Raw genomic sequence first — 15,261 nt, 5'->3', positions numbered from 1 at the left:
CCCTTCTCGTTATTATTAATACGCCCAGAGAAATGCAGAGGAACAAACATTTCCGGGGCATACAAGGAAGGCGCACGTGCGCTTTCTTTCCTTAGCATAGGAATTCATGGCGAAACCTTAGTTCTCAAGCGAGCGAGGCGGGATCCGACACCGAACTCAGTCTTGGAAGACCGAGAAAGAGTTAAAAAGGGCGGGGCCTTCGGAGAAAAGAGGAGGCGATCTCCCTGCCTCTTTCCCTGTTGTCGCGCGCGCGCGCGCGCTCCTACCGGATCAACTGGCAAGCCGAATGCTTTCGCGCGCGCCTAGTTTACTAGTAGCAGCTGCGCGCGTGCGCACAAAAAAAACCCCAAAAAACGAGAGCGGCTGTCCGTCGTTCCTACGTGTGTGCACGCGTCTCTACAGGCAGAGAGCGCTCCATGCGCGCGCTGCTGTCGGTAGCGGCAGCAGCTTCGGGAGCTTCTCGGAGACTTCGAGATCGTTGGATGGGGCTGAGGAACAGCGGCGCCCACTGAGGAGAAGGCGGTGGGTGTGCGTGTGAGAGACGAGGTCAGCCAGCCGACCAACCGACGGTCGCCTTGCCGGTAACTGCCACAGCCTGCTTACTCCTGGCGTGAGGGGTGTCGGGTCCAGGCGGGTGTCCGCGTCTCTCCACGCGGAGGGGCCAGGAGGTCCTGTTGCTCTTGCTGGCCCGCCGCCCCGTGTGGGGAGTCAGGAGTTAGAGCCTCGCCGCTCCTCTGTCTTTTATGTGGGGAGAGGAAAAGAGAGGTTCACGTGGGACGGCGGCTGGTTTGCCGGCGAGGAGGAAGAGGCGCCTGCCCCGTGACCCTCGGTTTAGCGCGAAGGAAGCCGAAGGCGGCCTTCTTAGGTGCCTTGCTTATACTAGCGGAGACTGAGAGGGGCTCCTGCAAGTATTTTTCGGGGGGGGGCGCCTTGTGTGCCCAGCAAGTAATGGGAATTCTGCCTGCGCTCCTCCCCTCCCGCCTCTTTGTGGCTCCTTGTGGCTCTTTCTGCTTCCAACTCCTTGGCCAGGGTCTATCGCTGCCCCTGGATTATCTCCTGAGGAAGATAAAAGACTCGCGGAAGGGAAGGAAGATAATCTTTTTCCTCCAGTCCTAGATTATCTCCCCGCCCTCTGCAGGATTATCCGGTCCCCCTCTTGACTCACCCCACCTCCTCCCCCAAATTTTAGGGGCGGTGTGGGAACAAATCCCACCCACCCTTTCCCCTTCAGGGACTGTTGCGCGCGTTCTGTTTCCCCTCCCAAATCGGTCGCTCCTTTATCAGATAAAAAGCACATATCTTGTTGGGTTGTTTCAATTTAAAAAAATGCCCCTGGCTGCAATCCGCATTGAACTGAGAGAATGGAGAGAAGAAAGGGTGGCGGGTGCTGATCGAGGAGGTGGGTGGATTGTAATTGCCACGGTGGTGCTGTCACCTCGCTAGATTTGGAGCTGGCAGGGCGGGAGGTGGGACAGGCGCACGGATTGGCCGTGGGAAGGTATATTAGCTAGGGGAAAAGGTAGGTGAGTGTGGCAGTCTGCCAGATGCAAGGGACGACGTACCGCCTCTCCCACGGTAGTAATTCTTCTGTGTTCAGGGTGTTGCTACCAGGGAGAGGGAGAAAGCACCAGCAGTTTTTTGGCATTATGCATTCTCGGTGTATTCGCGGTCCCCCTTATGAAACTGTGAAGCATACCTTTTTTTATTTTTGGATTTAAACTCCTCAAAATGTCTCCAGAACAGTCACAACAGTTTACTTAAGCACAAAATGTGAATAGAAAAACTGCATGAATGTCATTTGTTGTAAGTTGGGCTGGGCTCTGAATTGGAGTGGACTTCTTTCTGGCATTCAGCCAATTGGTTGTGGCTATTGCTGACAGCAGGAGGGGCGGGAGCCGTTTAAATTATTGCTGACGACACAGCAGTATAACATAATCATGTTTGGCTCATGGTAAATCTGGTGGTGATAATTTGATTATGTTATTCCATCCTCCTTTAACCTTTTTTAGGTAGGTGCAGGGATCTGGATGACTGCTGCTGCAGAGATTCTTCCCAATTCTGCTGCACAGAACCCGGGATTATATCCATCCATTAAACTTCATATTATTGGCTTTGGGAAGAGGAGGGGCCTTTGGAAACTGAAAAGAGGCAGGGTAACTATAAATAGACCTTTGGACTGGAGGAAGCTTTGAGCAAATTCTGGTATATTGTATTTGAACTGCTAGTGTCTGTTCAGACTGGTTGGATGACAGTCATAATGTTCTTATTATGGCTGATGGCTTTTATTGTGTCTGTATAAGTGGTTTATAAAGGGCTAGGTATCATTTTTTTGTATGAAAATGCCACAGAGAAGAAGCTTTTAAACTGAATCAAGTGTTGACAAAATTGGGAGCTATTGACTGCAACTTCATTAATTTTAATAATCATAAACTGACAAAACTGTACAGTGTTCAATCATCTGTGTTTTTCTTAAAATTTGTTTACAGCTCATGCACTACTTGAAAATTATTATTTTTTGCTGGATGTTTGTAGCAGCAGGGCATTGTGCCTTGAATGATAATGGAGATCATTTTTGGATATATATGTCAGTTTATTTTGTTAAATGTTCCCCTTAATAGCTGTGTTTTGTATTAATATTATAGTGACATCTCAGTATTTCACTGAACATCAGCTCATTTGAGCCTTGATCTTTGACATATCTGGAGATTTGCTCTGGGATTGTTTGTGTGACTGTATTGATGCTATCAATTATAGCATGGAGACTGAAGGAGTGACTTCGTGTTGTATGTTCTCTTGCTGTACTGGGACAAATTTTTGCATGCTTTATAAAATGACTGCATAGCTGTTGTAAAATTTGTACAGTATAAATGAAGCAGCTGTATTTACAAATGGCAATGAATTAGTATCATGTATTAATTAACTTCCTATTCCCTTTCATTAAAGGGAATGGCTGTGTGGAAGCAAAAATGATGTCTCGCATATTAGCCTAAAGCCTGATGAAGACATGTCTTAAGTAGGTGTGTTGGAAGTTTTGTTAATGGATTGCAGTGTTAGATATGTATGTTTACATATCTTGTTTGTTATTATTTAAGTGGTCGGAAATAATTCCTTCAAAGAAAATTTGGACAATAGGAAGAGATTTTATGTAAACCACTTAGAGGGTTTTTTATTAAGTGGTATATAAATCTTGTTAAATGAAATAAATAATTGTTCTCAGTGGCATGCTGTGCATAGAAAAGGATAAGAGTTTGCTTTTCACCATGATATCTAGAGTTCACTGTATTCTCTGGTTCATTTGGACAAGGTTTAAATTATCAGAACAACTTGTAGATCCCAGCACATTGTTAGTATGCAGCTGTTGGTGGATACAAAAAGGGCAAGGGAAAGTTATTTTTGAAAAGAAAGTAAGCAGATGGTGAATGTGGAGTTTGCATTATCCAGTGGGCCTATAGATCAGCTGATATTAGAATGTGGACTTCTTGTACACTGTCTGTACTTGGGAAGAGTTTTCCATGTACATGTTACATGTGGAAACAGGTGAATATGAAATATGGTTTCTTTTTTGGTGTCATAGTTTGAGTTTTGAGAATAAAGCTTGACATAGGATCCGGTGGGGTTCTCAAAAGGTAAGAACAAATTAGGTATTGGTAAAGTGACTTGTGTGGCAATAAGGTATTGTGGTGGAAACTGAAACGCTGGAATAACATGTTGCTGTCCCAAGAATCATTGTCTCATGATAGTTTTCCTATCTTAAACTTGAAAGTTAGAGTCTAGTCATAGTGCACTATTCTGCTTATGAAGGTGGCTGTTATCTACAGAGGCACTAGCCTTTACTAATATGTAGAACTACTCATTGACACTACAAGGAATATATAATGCTCAGTGATGAATTTGCCTGTCTTATCGCTTTGTCAAATATGCAGATCTTCAGTGTGATGTGTTCCTCTGATTCCTCTGAATTTTTGGCCACACAACATCCTTTTAAATAAGTTATTCTGGATGTCATACACTTGTGAGTTTTGTACAGATACAGTATTATGAAGGCATAAATCTATACATAGTAGAGAAGTCAATATGACTCTTTGAAAAGCATTTCATTAGAATGTTGCTGTTAATAAATGAAGGATGAATGCAGTAAGCAGGGTTTTAAAAAGTCACAAAATCTTACCAAAAGGTTTGTATCAATTTATAATACATTAACGTCAAATAATTTACTTTAAATAAAGCTTTTATTTCAGTAGTATTTCTAATATGCATAATTAGGTGCATATTCTTAGATAGGTTAACATTCTCTGTGTGTTAATTGTCAGTTTAAAGTAGGGATGGAGAAGCTGTTGATCTCCAGATGTTGTTGGACCACAGCTTCCATTAGCGCCACTGAGCATGACCAACAGTCAGTGATGATGAGAGTTGTAACTGAAAACTTTTGGAGGGTTGGAGAAGGCTGCTGTAACTTGACATTGGCGATCTGCAATGGGTTATACTAGAAATAGTTTTCAAAGTCATGAGAAGTAACTATATCTGTAAAGCATTTCTGGACCAGGATAGCCTGACCACTGTTGTTCGTGCTCTGGTAACCTCCAGGCTGAATTACTGTAATGCCCCTATGCGGGGCTGCCTTTGAGGTTAGTCCAGAAGCTGCAGCTGGTGCAGAATGAGGCGGCAGGTCTGCTTACTGGGGCAGCGTATCGGCAGCATGTTACCCTGCTGCTGAAAGAATTGTACTGGCTGCCCATTAGCTTCTGGGCCAGGTTCAAGGTTCTAGTTTTGGTGTACAAAGCCCTACGGCTTGAGACTAGGATACCTGAAAGATCATCTTATCCCTTATATACTCAGTCGATCACTTCACTTGGCAATTGAGGGCCTCCTGCAGATACTATCTTACCAGGAGGTCCATTCTGCACAACGTATGAAGTGGACCTTTAGTGTTGTGGCGCTGACACTTTGGAATTGCCTCCCCTTAAATATGAGACAGGCGCACTATCTCTGTTATCTCTTCGATGCCAGTTGAAAACTTTCCTCTTGCAATAAGCCGTTTAAGTAGAGACCTTATCCCAGTCTGTGTTGGAATTGCTTTTTAAGATGTTTTTGAAGTTGTTTTTTCACAGATGTTTTGTTTTAACATGTTTTAAAGTCTTTTGTTTTTAATATTTTAAAAATGTTTGTAGTGTTTTTGTTTGCTGCCCTGGGCTCCTTTTGGGAGGAAGGGCAGAATATAAATTTAATAAATAAATAGATTGCAGTAACTGCTAGTTTTACAGCTGCTCCTGTTATAATGGCAGGTACTGTAACATGGGAGTAGATTCTGCAGTAAAAGAGTTCTGCCTTCCAAACAGTAAAGGAAACTAAAATGTGGCCTTAGCTACCTCAATAGGACTCTAAGAAGAACATTTTTATTTATTTATTAGATTTATTAGTCACCCATCTGGCTGGCTGTCCAGCCACTCTGAGGGATGTACAGAATAACAACATACAAATACATTAAAACATTAAAATCTCAACAGTAGTAATAAACCTAACCCACCCCAAAAGCCTGTCTGAAGAGCCAGGTCTTGAAGGCCTGGCGGAAGCTCATCATAGCGGGGGCATGACAGAGATCGTTTGGGAGGGAATTCCAGAGAGTGGGAGCCACAATAGAAAAAGCCCTCTCCCTAGTCCTTACCAGTCTAGCTGTTTTAACTGGTGGGGTAGAGAGGAGGCCTTTTGAGGCTGATCTTGTTGTGCGGCATCCTTGATGAAGCTGGAGGCGCTCTTTCAGATAAACAGGGCCGAGACCGTATAGGGTTTTAAAGGTCAAAACGAACACCTTGAATTGGGCGCAGAAAATAACTGGCAACAAGTGCAACTCCTTCAACACTGGAGTGATGTGATCTCGCCAGCGGCTGCCTTTGATCAGGCGAGCCGCCGCATTCTGTACCAGTTGCAGCTTCCAGACCGTTTTAAGGGTAACCCCATGTAGAGCGCATTACAGTAGTCTAGGCGAGAGGAGACCAGAGCATGTACCACCGATGGGAGCAGATGGTTGGGAAGGTAGGGGTGCAGCCTCCGTATCAGATGGAGTTGATACAGCGCCGCCCGGCTCACAGCCGAGACCTGAGCCTCCATGGACAGCTGGGAGTTGAGAATGACCCCCAGGTTTCGGACCTGGTCTTTCAGGGGCAACTGTACACCATTGAGGACCAGGTCCACATCCCCCAACCTTCCCTTGTCTCCCATGAACAGTACTTCGGTTTTGTCAGGGTTCAGCTTCAGCTTATTCCTTCCCATTCAGCCACTCACCAACTCCAGGCACTTGGACATGATTTCCACAGCCAACCTCGGTGAGGACTTGAATGAGAGGTAGAGCTGTGTGTCATCCGCATACCGGTGACACTGCAGCCCAAATCCTCTGATGATAGCCCCCAGTGGCTTTATATAGATGTTGAACAGCATTGTGGAGAGGATAGAACCCTGTGGCACCCCGCCAGTGAGAGGCCAAGGATCCGAAACCTCATCCCCCAATGCCACTCTCTGGTACCTACCAGAGAGGAAGGAACGGAACCACTGCAATACAGTGCCCCTTATACCTAAACACTCCAGACGGTCCAGAAGGATACCATGGTCAACGGTACCAAAAGCCTCTGAGAGATCAAGGAGGACAAGGAAGGTGCATTCACCCCTATCCAGCGCCCTCCTCATATCATCCACCAAGGCGACCAAGGCCGTTTCAGTCCCATGTCCAGGCCTGAAGCCTGATTGAAATGGATCCAGATAATCCGCTTCCTCCAAGTGCGCTTGCAGCTGTTGCGCCACCACCTGCTCAACTGCCTTGCCAAAGAATGGCAGATTTGAGACTGGGCGAAAGTTGTTCAAATCTTGGGGAACCAAGGAGGGCTTCTTTAGAATTGTTTTTATTACTGCCTCCTTGAGGGCTGATGGTATTATTCCCTCTTCCAGGGACGTATTTACCACCGCCTTGATCCCCTCGCCCAGTTTATCCTTGCAGCTCATAATGAGCCACGACAGGCAAGGATTGAGTAAGCAAGTGGTTGGTTTTAAAGTTGAAAGCACCTTGTCCATCAGAAGGAAGAAGCCGAAACCGATCCCACACCACCAGAGCACCACCAGCCGCCTCTGGCTCGCTCACTGTGTCCACAGTGCACGGAATAGCACTCTTAATCCGATTGATTTTATCCGCAAAGTGCTTTGCAAACTCATAACAGGAGGCCTTAACATGTTCCATCGGTTCTGGGGCAACTGGACCGACCAGGCTCCGGACCACTTGGGAACAGCCTCCTGGGACAACCCTCTGTGGATGCAATAGAGGCAGCATAAAAATCCTTCTTTGCTGCCCTTATCGCCACATGGTAGGCTGCTGCAGCCACTGTAACCCGTGTCGGATCATCAGAGCAAGATTTCCGCCACCAGTGCTCTAGCCGTCTCACCTCCCTGCTCAGATTCGCAACCGTGGAGTATACCATGGTGCCGTCTGAGCTCTATTCAGGGGGAGAGGGTGTTTCGGAGCCACCCAGTCTAATGCCCCAGTGATTGCAGCATTCCACTCCTCCACCAGGGTCTCAACCGAGTGGCCGTGTGCCTGCTCCAGAGAATCCCCAAGCACATTCAGGAATCCATCTGGATCCATCAGATGCCTGGGGCGAACCATCCTATTGGGCCCTCTACCTACCTTACTTAAAACAGATCAAAAATCCCATCTCAAACTTTTCCTGCCTCCAAACCTATCTCAAGCATTTCCTGCCATTAGAAAGTTGAAAAAGGCATGATGGAAATACCCATCCTCTTATTACTGTACAAGTGAACTAGTTATTCATAATCTCTCTCTTTCTCTTTCCCCTCCCCTTATCTGTAAAACAGGCATGGGGAACCTGTGTTCCTCCAGATTTTGCTGGAGGTCATCAGGTTGGAGAAGTTTAGGTTACAACTTTGGGGTTACCCAGGCACTGGTCACTGAGAATAACAAATGTTCTATCAGCCTAAATGTGGTTAATTTAAGGCAATCCATATAGTCAGCCAGTCAGTCCAAATGATGCAAGAAAGAGCAGGTAACCTATTTAGGACCTGCATTTAATTATTAGGCTGGATTTATATACAGTAGGGCCCCACTTACCAGCGCTTTGCTTTCCGGCGTTCCGCTAATGCGGCAGCAGGAAATTCCCCGTTTTAAAGCCAGCTTTGCACTTTTGCGGCATTTTTGCGTCATTTTTGCGCAGTGCGCCCCATTATACTCAATAGGTTCCATTTTACGGCGATTTCTGCTTTACGGCGGCAGTCCGGAACAGAACCTGCCATATAAACAGAACCCGCCAGTAGATATGACTGGCTCAGATATGCATATAAATGTCAGATAGCTACTAGTTGTTTTGTGAAAGGCTGTTTCCATGAATAAATACATCAAATGTTAGCAAGGAACAGTTTATCTGAGAGACCTTTTGATTTAAAGCCTGGCAATAAAGCTGGTGTAGAAGACCAACCTTATTCAGTGGTAGAAATGTGAAGGCCTGGAAAAATTTGGAAAAACCTGTTTTTCCTGTTTTTTCCCAAAGCCTTTTTTGTTTTTTCTGAAAAATTGGGAAAATTGAAAAAAAAATGAAAATGGATTATGGAATATTTTATTTTAGCATGATGAATAAAATGTTTCATTGAATCTTGGTCCCCCCCTTTTTTTCCAGTTCTTTTTATGGAAATGGATGCTTTATGTCTGCTTGACACTGTGGAGGACTAGCGGAGACATAAATAATTTTCTTTGTTATTAATGTTGGTGGTTTCTTCTGTTTTTTAAATTTGTTTTTTGTCTGCTCCTCATAAACTGCCAAAACGAAAGAGGTTCCTTACAGTTCCAGTGTTCCTTACAGTACAAGATCTTGTAGATTTATTTGTTACAAAAAAATAATGATAAAATAGTAATTTCAATTTGTAATAATTGCTTGAATAAAATGTACTTTTAATATACCAAATGTGATAATTTTATGCCAAACCAAATTGTACATAATTACATTTGATATTCCTGAAGTAACAAAGTAACTTTCAATCTGTAAAAAGTGCTAATATTGCATTTTTCAATTTTTCCAAAAATGTGTTTTTTTCTGAAAAACACACAGAAAAAACAGGTTTTTTTCCATGGCTTCAAAATTTCTGGAAATTTTACATCTTTATTCAGTGGATGGTATCATGGTACCAATCTTATATGACAAAGGGAAGTTTGGACAAAATTTATATCATGGAAAATCAAACACATTGAGTTGTTTTACAGAAGGTCTTTGTTATCGGAAACAGACTAATTGAATAGCACAATGACATAGGAACTGCTGTTAGAAGCAAGGGTGATGACCTTTGCTCTACATTGCATTGGTTGAAAGAACTTTATTACACTTATTTTCCACACTTTGGCGGTGATGAGGAATCTAGTTTCCCCTTTCATCATGTTCAGTTGTGCTCTAGAGGATACCCAACCTTTAGGAACAACATTTGAGGTGAAATATATGCAGTGGGAAGATGAATGTTAGAAAACTACACCCATAAATGACCTTTGGCTCTTGGTCTCTCTTTTAATTTTCTCTTTTCTCTTAATTATTTAGCACACCAAGCAGAAAACGCTATCTAATGGGGCTCTCATATTCTCCAAATGCAAAGAATAACCCAGTCAAAATCAGAAGGAGGCATACATGTATTAACTGCATAAATATCCAAAACATGCTGCATGAGGACAAGGGGGAAAAAGTTAAGAGGAAAATGGTAAGGGTTGTAATGAACATGAATTTGGTTTCAGTGAGATTGAGTTGGAAATCATTTATTGAGGGTTTTGCATAAAGATATTGTGAAAATCCCAGAATGCTGGGTGCTGAAACCTCAGAGAATTCATATAAGGTGGTGAGATGTAACTTCACCTTGCTGAAGCTATGTTGGAACTTCTGTTCATGGCGTGTTCATCCTTGTTTAAACTGATTGTTTTTTGTTGACTTCTGGTGCCTTCATGGTGCCTTCCATCAGCAAGTTTGTCAGATGGTTTGGATGATGTCCTGTGTACTGATAACTTCCTGGATCCTTTTTGGAAAAATCAGTTTTGTGCTAGCTACCTTCCATTGGGGCTAATATTTTATTAAAGGTTAATAGTGTTGCAATTTCAGCTTTTAAAAAACATCTCATCCCTATGAGTTCTTATTGTTCTGAAACTTTTTCCTTTTTCCTTCTATTTGAAAGATAGCTTTAGAATCTTTGACCAAAATTTAGTTTGGGTATTTTTCTCTGGTATTGTCTGTGGTGAAGATTAATAGAATTCTTCTGTGTCTTGAATTAGTGCTACAACTGATTCTTCCTAAACTGATTTCTTGGCTGCTTTCATTATATAATTAATTTGTTAGAATTGTGCTGTTCTGTTTCATCAATTTGGACATGACTTTTGCTTCCATAAATCTTTTTTGCTTTGCAGATCCTCCTTGGCTCTATAGTTTAATCATATTGGTATTTTTTAACATTTTGTCCTGATCCAACTCAAGTTTTAATTTTTTTAAAATGCATTATATTTGCACCAGCCTAGAGATAGATGCAGGTTTGTCTGGGCTACCTCATCTGATAAGTGATAAGTATGGAAGCCTGCTTCTGAATATAAATCTCTGTAGCTGGATTGGGCACATATATTTATTTTGCTTTGCATCAATCTTCTATTTCATCCTTTGGTAGTATATTGAAATAGCTTCCATGTTACCTGCAGTAATCTGATTCTCAGCTGTGTGTATGTAGTTTCCTTTTCCTTCCTCTCCTCTCACTTTCTGGTGCAATTCTCTTTGAAATTAAATGACTGATGCCCTGCCCACGTATGTGTTGAACTAAATAGTATTATTGTTGTTGCTAGGAGACTTAAACTGCAATCCTAAACTTGCTTTCTTCCTTTGAAGTAAGTATCACTGAAATATTTCTGAGTAAACATGATTAGGATTGGACAGTTAGACGTAGCCATTTAGCAGATCTTCAACACTACTTGAGTTACTTCTATTTTTGGTTGACTTCATTATTGTGTCTGTCATGGCCTGAGTTGCCACCTAAATCCATCTGAAATTTGTTGTCTCATTCTCTGTTTTTGCTGCTTTTCTGATTTCTTCCATTTCAGATCACTATAATCAATTAATTCGTGTGACTAAAAGTATATCTCTGGTTAGAAAATTGTAGCCAGATCTTTCTGGTTAGTTAAATGGAGTGTGCAATTGTCTGCCCTGCCTCCCTGTCCCAAATTACTTAGCCTCTGAAATTCCCTTAACTTTACACTTCTACACTAGCATACCTTCCTTCTTGCAGTATGTCAAGAAGATCTTCTCTAAAATCTACCTTAAGGCAGGATCCTCTACACATGAACGCATAATTCGACCCAATTCAGTTTTCTCAATTCATACGATCTTCTTTGTCATGGGTGTCCAATCTGTGGTACAAGTGGCATAGGCAACAGGTGTTTGTACCATTTGGGACAGAAACAGAAGAGCTGCAGGGCAGACTTTTACTCTGCTGCTGCCGCCTTAGCTTGGTAAATGAGAGCCAAAACAACCTGAAGGTACAAGAAGTGCTATATATGTATGGTGTGCTCCTTGTTCAGACATCTGTTACTTCAGGTATTCTTGTCAAAAAGGTTGATCTAGATTTTATTTATTTATTATTTGATTTATATCCCACCCTTCCTCCCAGCAGGAGCCCAGGGCAGCAATCACTAGTTGCCAACAAGCCAAGTGAACAAGATGCCAGTTATCTAAATGCTTGAAGGGCAAATGATTTAAGTAAGCAGACTAATTTCTAGAGCAGTGGTTCCCAAACTTTCCTCCCCATGGACTACTTGAAAATCGCTGATGGTCTTGGTGGACCATATATTGATTTTCCTGCCTGTTGTAGCAATTTTAACATGCTGTGCTAGTGGCTGTATGATTTTTAATTGTATTTTATTGCTTCTTTTATTTCTTGTATTGTATTTTATTGTATTATAGTTTACATTCTATAGAACTGTAATACAACAAAATACAATATATGAAATGGAAGAAGTAATAAATATACAATTAAAAATCAATATGATTGTTTAATGCAGACCTGCCACAGACCACAGTTTGGGAATCCCTCTCTTAGAGTAAAGACAGCCTAACACAAACCTAGGAAGAATAAAGGAAAGCAACTAAGTGCTCAAACTTATTGAATGGTTTTGTATGAATGGCTTTCACTCCAATTCTAAATGAAGCAGTGGAAGTTAAGTCTCGCTGTTTCCGTGGAATTCTAAAAATCTCAACCTTACAGTGCAATCCTAACCATGTCTACTCAGAAGTAAGTCCTATTTAATTAATGGAGATTACTCTCAGGTATTTGGGGTTAGGATTGCAGCTTTAGATTGCTTTTAACGTAATTGGAAAAGAAAGATGAAAATATGTAAGACTATGAATAAATACAAATCAGGATGGTGCTAATCAGCCTTGTATATAAGTTTGTGTTAACATTTTCCACATGACACAGGCTCATAAACCTGTGTGGGCAAGGTTTGGCAGAAAAGCCAGCCTACGCTGGGTGACACAAGCCTTAGCTGTAACTCTTGCTAGATTCTTTCCACCGAGGAGCTCACAACAATGTTTGTTTATTTATTATTTGATTTATATCCCGCCCTTCCTACCAGTAGGAGCTTGTTCAGGGTATTCACTGAGGTTCATAGCTGAACAAGGGTTCAAATTTGGGATTCCCACATCTAAACTGATCACTATGCATGCTGCATAATGCTGGCTTCATCCCACTGCTTGAGATGTCTGGATTTTATATAAATTAACTGAAGAAATTGGCTGGCATAATCAAATCTGCATTTCAGAAAATGTTAACAAGCTCCATTTTCCAGCACGTGGAAGCTTAAGGTACATCCTGTGCAAACTTACTAGAGAGTAAGTCCCATTGAACTTAGTGACACTTAAGTAAACATCTGCAATCTATACACTTACCTGAAATTAAATTTCACTCGACTGAGTAGGACTTACTTCTGAGTAGACATGTGTAGGATTGCACTTTAAGCTGTTATCTTAATCAATTTTGTTTAGATTTTCCAGTAGTACCTTGCTCAGTCTTACTACATAAATGTATAATCAGAGATTTTATACCAAAAAATAAAAGTTTGAGTTGCACATTGAACTTTACACCACTCCCCTTATCGGAATTTTTCAAGATTTGCAAGTTAGTTGATGTGGCTAAATGCACAAAACAGCATGTTTTTAAAGAGTCATGTCTGATATCCAGCTATGTGTGTCATCTTGGCGTCAAACTATGCTGACCTCACTTCTTATAGTGGTAGACTGAGATGGCTAAATTATATAAAGGAATGTGGATTTATAAACAGACTGTCAAGATGTCTTCCTTTTTAGAAATACTTCAGTTTTCTTCAGTATGTTCGCTTCCTCAGTTGACTGCCTCTCGGAAGCAAGCACTGCAAGAGCTTTATTATTTTCATTTTAACTTCTTTCATAATAAGCTAAACAAATATGTGTGCTTGCAGCCTTCAGTTTGGAGTTTTTTAAAAAAAACCTTTTCCCTGAAAAAGGACATAGATCTTATGTCTAAATACTTGGCTAAGTTTAGCTATTGATTGTGATATAGCACTTATATCTGTACAGATTGAAAATCTGTTGTGCTGAAAGTTCATAGTCAATGCTTGGTTCGTAGGCAAAGCCATCTTTTCCTTCAGAAGCTATGTTACTTTTTCACACACAACATAAGCAGGAATATTGTCAACGTTTTGGTGAGGCTGCTGATTAAATTAGAGAGCATGGCAACAAACACACCGAGGTGTGTTCTGTTTTCTGTGTTTATGTAGGTGTTGATGTAGTAAGACTGAGCAAGGTACTATTGGAAGATGCCTAATTTCACTGTAATTTGCTTTTTTGTACTTCCTTTCTACTATGCAGCTATCCAATCTGATTAGAAATTACTAATTAAAATAATATATAGTGTTCGAAGGTTTTTGGCAGGGTTGCTGAAATGAGGCTTATCTTCTAGAATACATTGGTGCAGTCTTTTACAGATCTTGATTTATTCTTGATGGGTGGTAACATTTTTGTCAAAAATCATTTCTTAGTCCTTGTCACTCCTAGCAAAGGGCTTATAATCTTCTGGATAATGTTCAAACGCATTTTAGAATATTTTTGGTGTTTTCAACAAGAATGGTTATGCCACATGAGTCTTGGACATGGCATGCCATTCAATAGTAAAGCAATTAGCATGATAAGTAACTGGGTGTTAATAGAGGATCTGGTGAACTGAAAGTGGGTGATTCTGAACAATAGATGACCCCTCTGCTGTCATAGGAACCGTTACTGTTCCATTTTTCAGGTTTAGCACTGGAAGAGTGCATTTCAGTGGCAAAAAACTAGCTCCATGTGTTTTTGGAGGAAACTGATTATCTAGATCCTGTCTAATCTGCTGTTTGGCCTGCTTTTGGAACTGATATTGCTTTGGTTGTCCTTGTAGATGATCAGTGCCAGGAGATAGGCAGTAGGAATATGGCCTGTTTATTTATTTTACCTGTCAGCATGGTATTTTTCTGGATAACCTAACTGGGATGATAATATAAGTACTCTTTATAATAGAAATGGCTCTGATTCTTCCTGGTAGATAAGCCCTAGAAGGTGATGCTGGGACACTGTTGGTCCACCCTGTAGGATACTACTGTATCTTGGCTCCCATGCTGTTTAACATCTATATGAAACTGCTGGAGGACTTCACCAGGAGATTTGGGTTAGGGGATTCTCAATAAGTGATTGATATCTAGTTCTATCTTATCCTGGGGAAGCAGTAAAAGTCCTGAACTGTTTGGTAGTAATTTTGGGTTGGATGAGGGTGAACAAACTGAAGCTTAATCCAGATAAGTTTGAAGCATTGTTAGTGTACAGCCTGTTTTGGATGAGGGTATACATCCACTGAAGTAAGCAGGTTTGTAATGTTGAGAATACGCCTAGATTAGTGGCAGCTTCTGGATGCCGTAGTAGCAGTTGCAGCCAAGACTGCCAACTGCATCCTTTCTTGGAGACACCAGACTTACCTGATCACCGTAATTCATGCTCTGGTCACTAATAGGTTTAATGTGCTTTGCATATCTTTTTTTTAAAAGAAAGTCTGAAAGTTTAAGTTGGTACAAAATGTAGCCACTGGATTTTTTTTTACTAGACCCAGTAGACCAGATCACATTACACTGATCTTGTACTACCTTTACTAATTTGCTTCCTGGGTCAATTCAAGAAGCAGGAATGGGGAACCATTTTAGAT

The 15,261-nt window shown here is 41.6% G+C and overlaps 1 protein-coding gene across 13 annotated transcripts in view; it reads left to right on the top strand.

The window, feature by feature from the left end:
- The first annotated feature begins 210 nt into the window (after nt 1–210).
- The window catches only part of PALS2 (protein associated with LIN7 2, MAGUK p55 family member), a 56,870-nt gene continuing 41,819 nt past the window's right edge, over nt 211–15,261 (top strand). For 3 of the 13 annotated variants that reach the window (XM_061587425.1, XM_061587435.1, XM_061587422.1), the window contains exons 1-4: nt 211–581; nt 2,010–2,153; nt 2,944–3,017; nt 9,576–9,732. The gene's annotated coding sequence lies outside the window, so the exon portion shown is untranslated. Of the gene's footprint in view, nt 582–660; nt 866–2,009; nt 2,154–2,943; nt 3,018–9,575; nt 9,733–15,261 lie in introns of those variants that run through there. The other 10 variants (XM_061587428.1, XM_061587429.1, XM_061587432.1 and 7 more) reach the window with 8 other exon arrangements.

Source organism: Rhineura floridana, chromosome 10 (assembly GCF_030035675.1).
Source record: "Rhineura floridana isolate rRhiFlo1 chromosome 10, rRhiFlo1.hap2, whole genome shotgun sequence".
In the NCBI taxonomy this organism is placed as follows: domain Eukaryota; kingdom Metazoa; phylum Chordata; class Lepidosauria; order Squamata; family Rhineuridae; genus Rhineura; species Rhineura floridana.
This window is presented reverse-complemented; position numbering and strand designations above follow the sequence as displayed.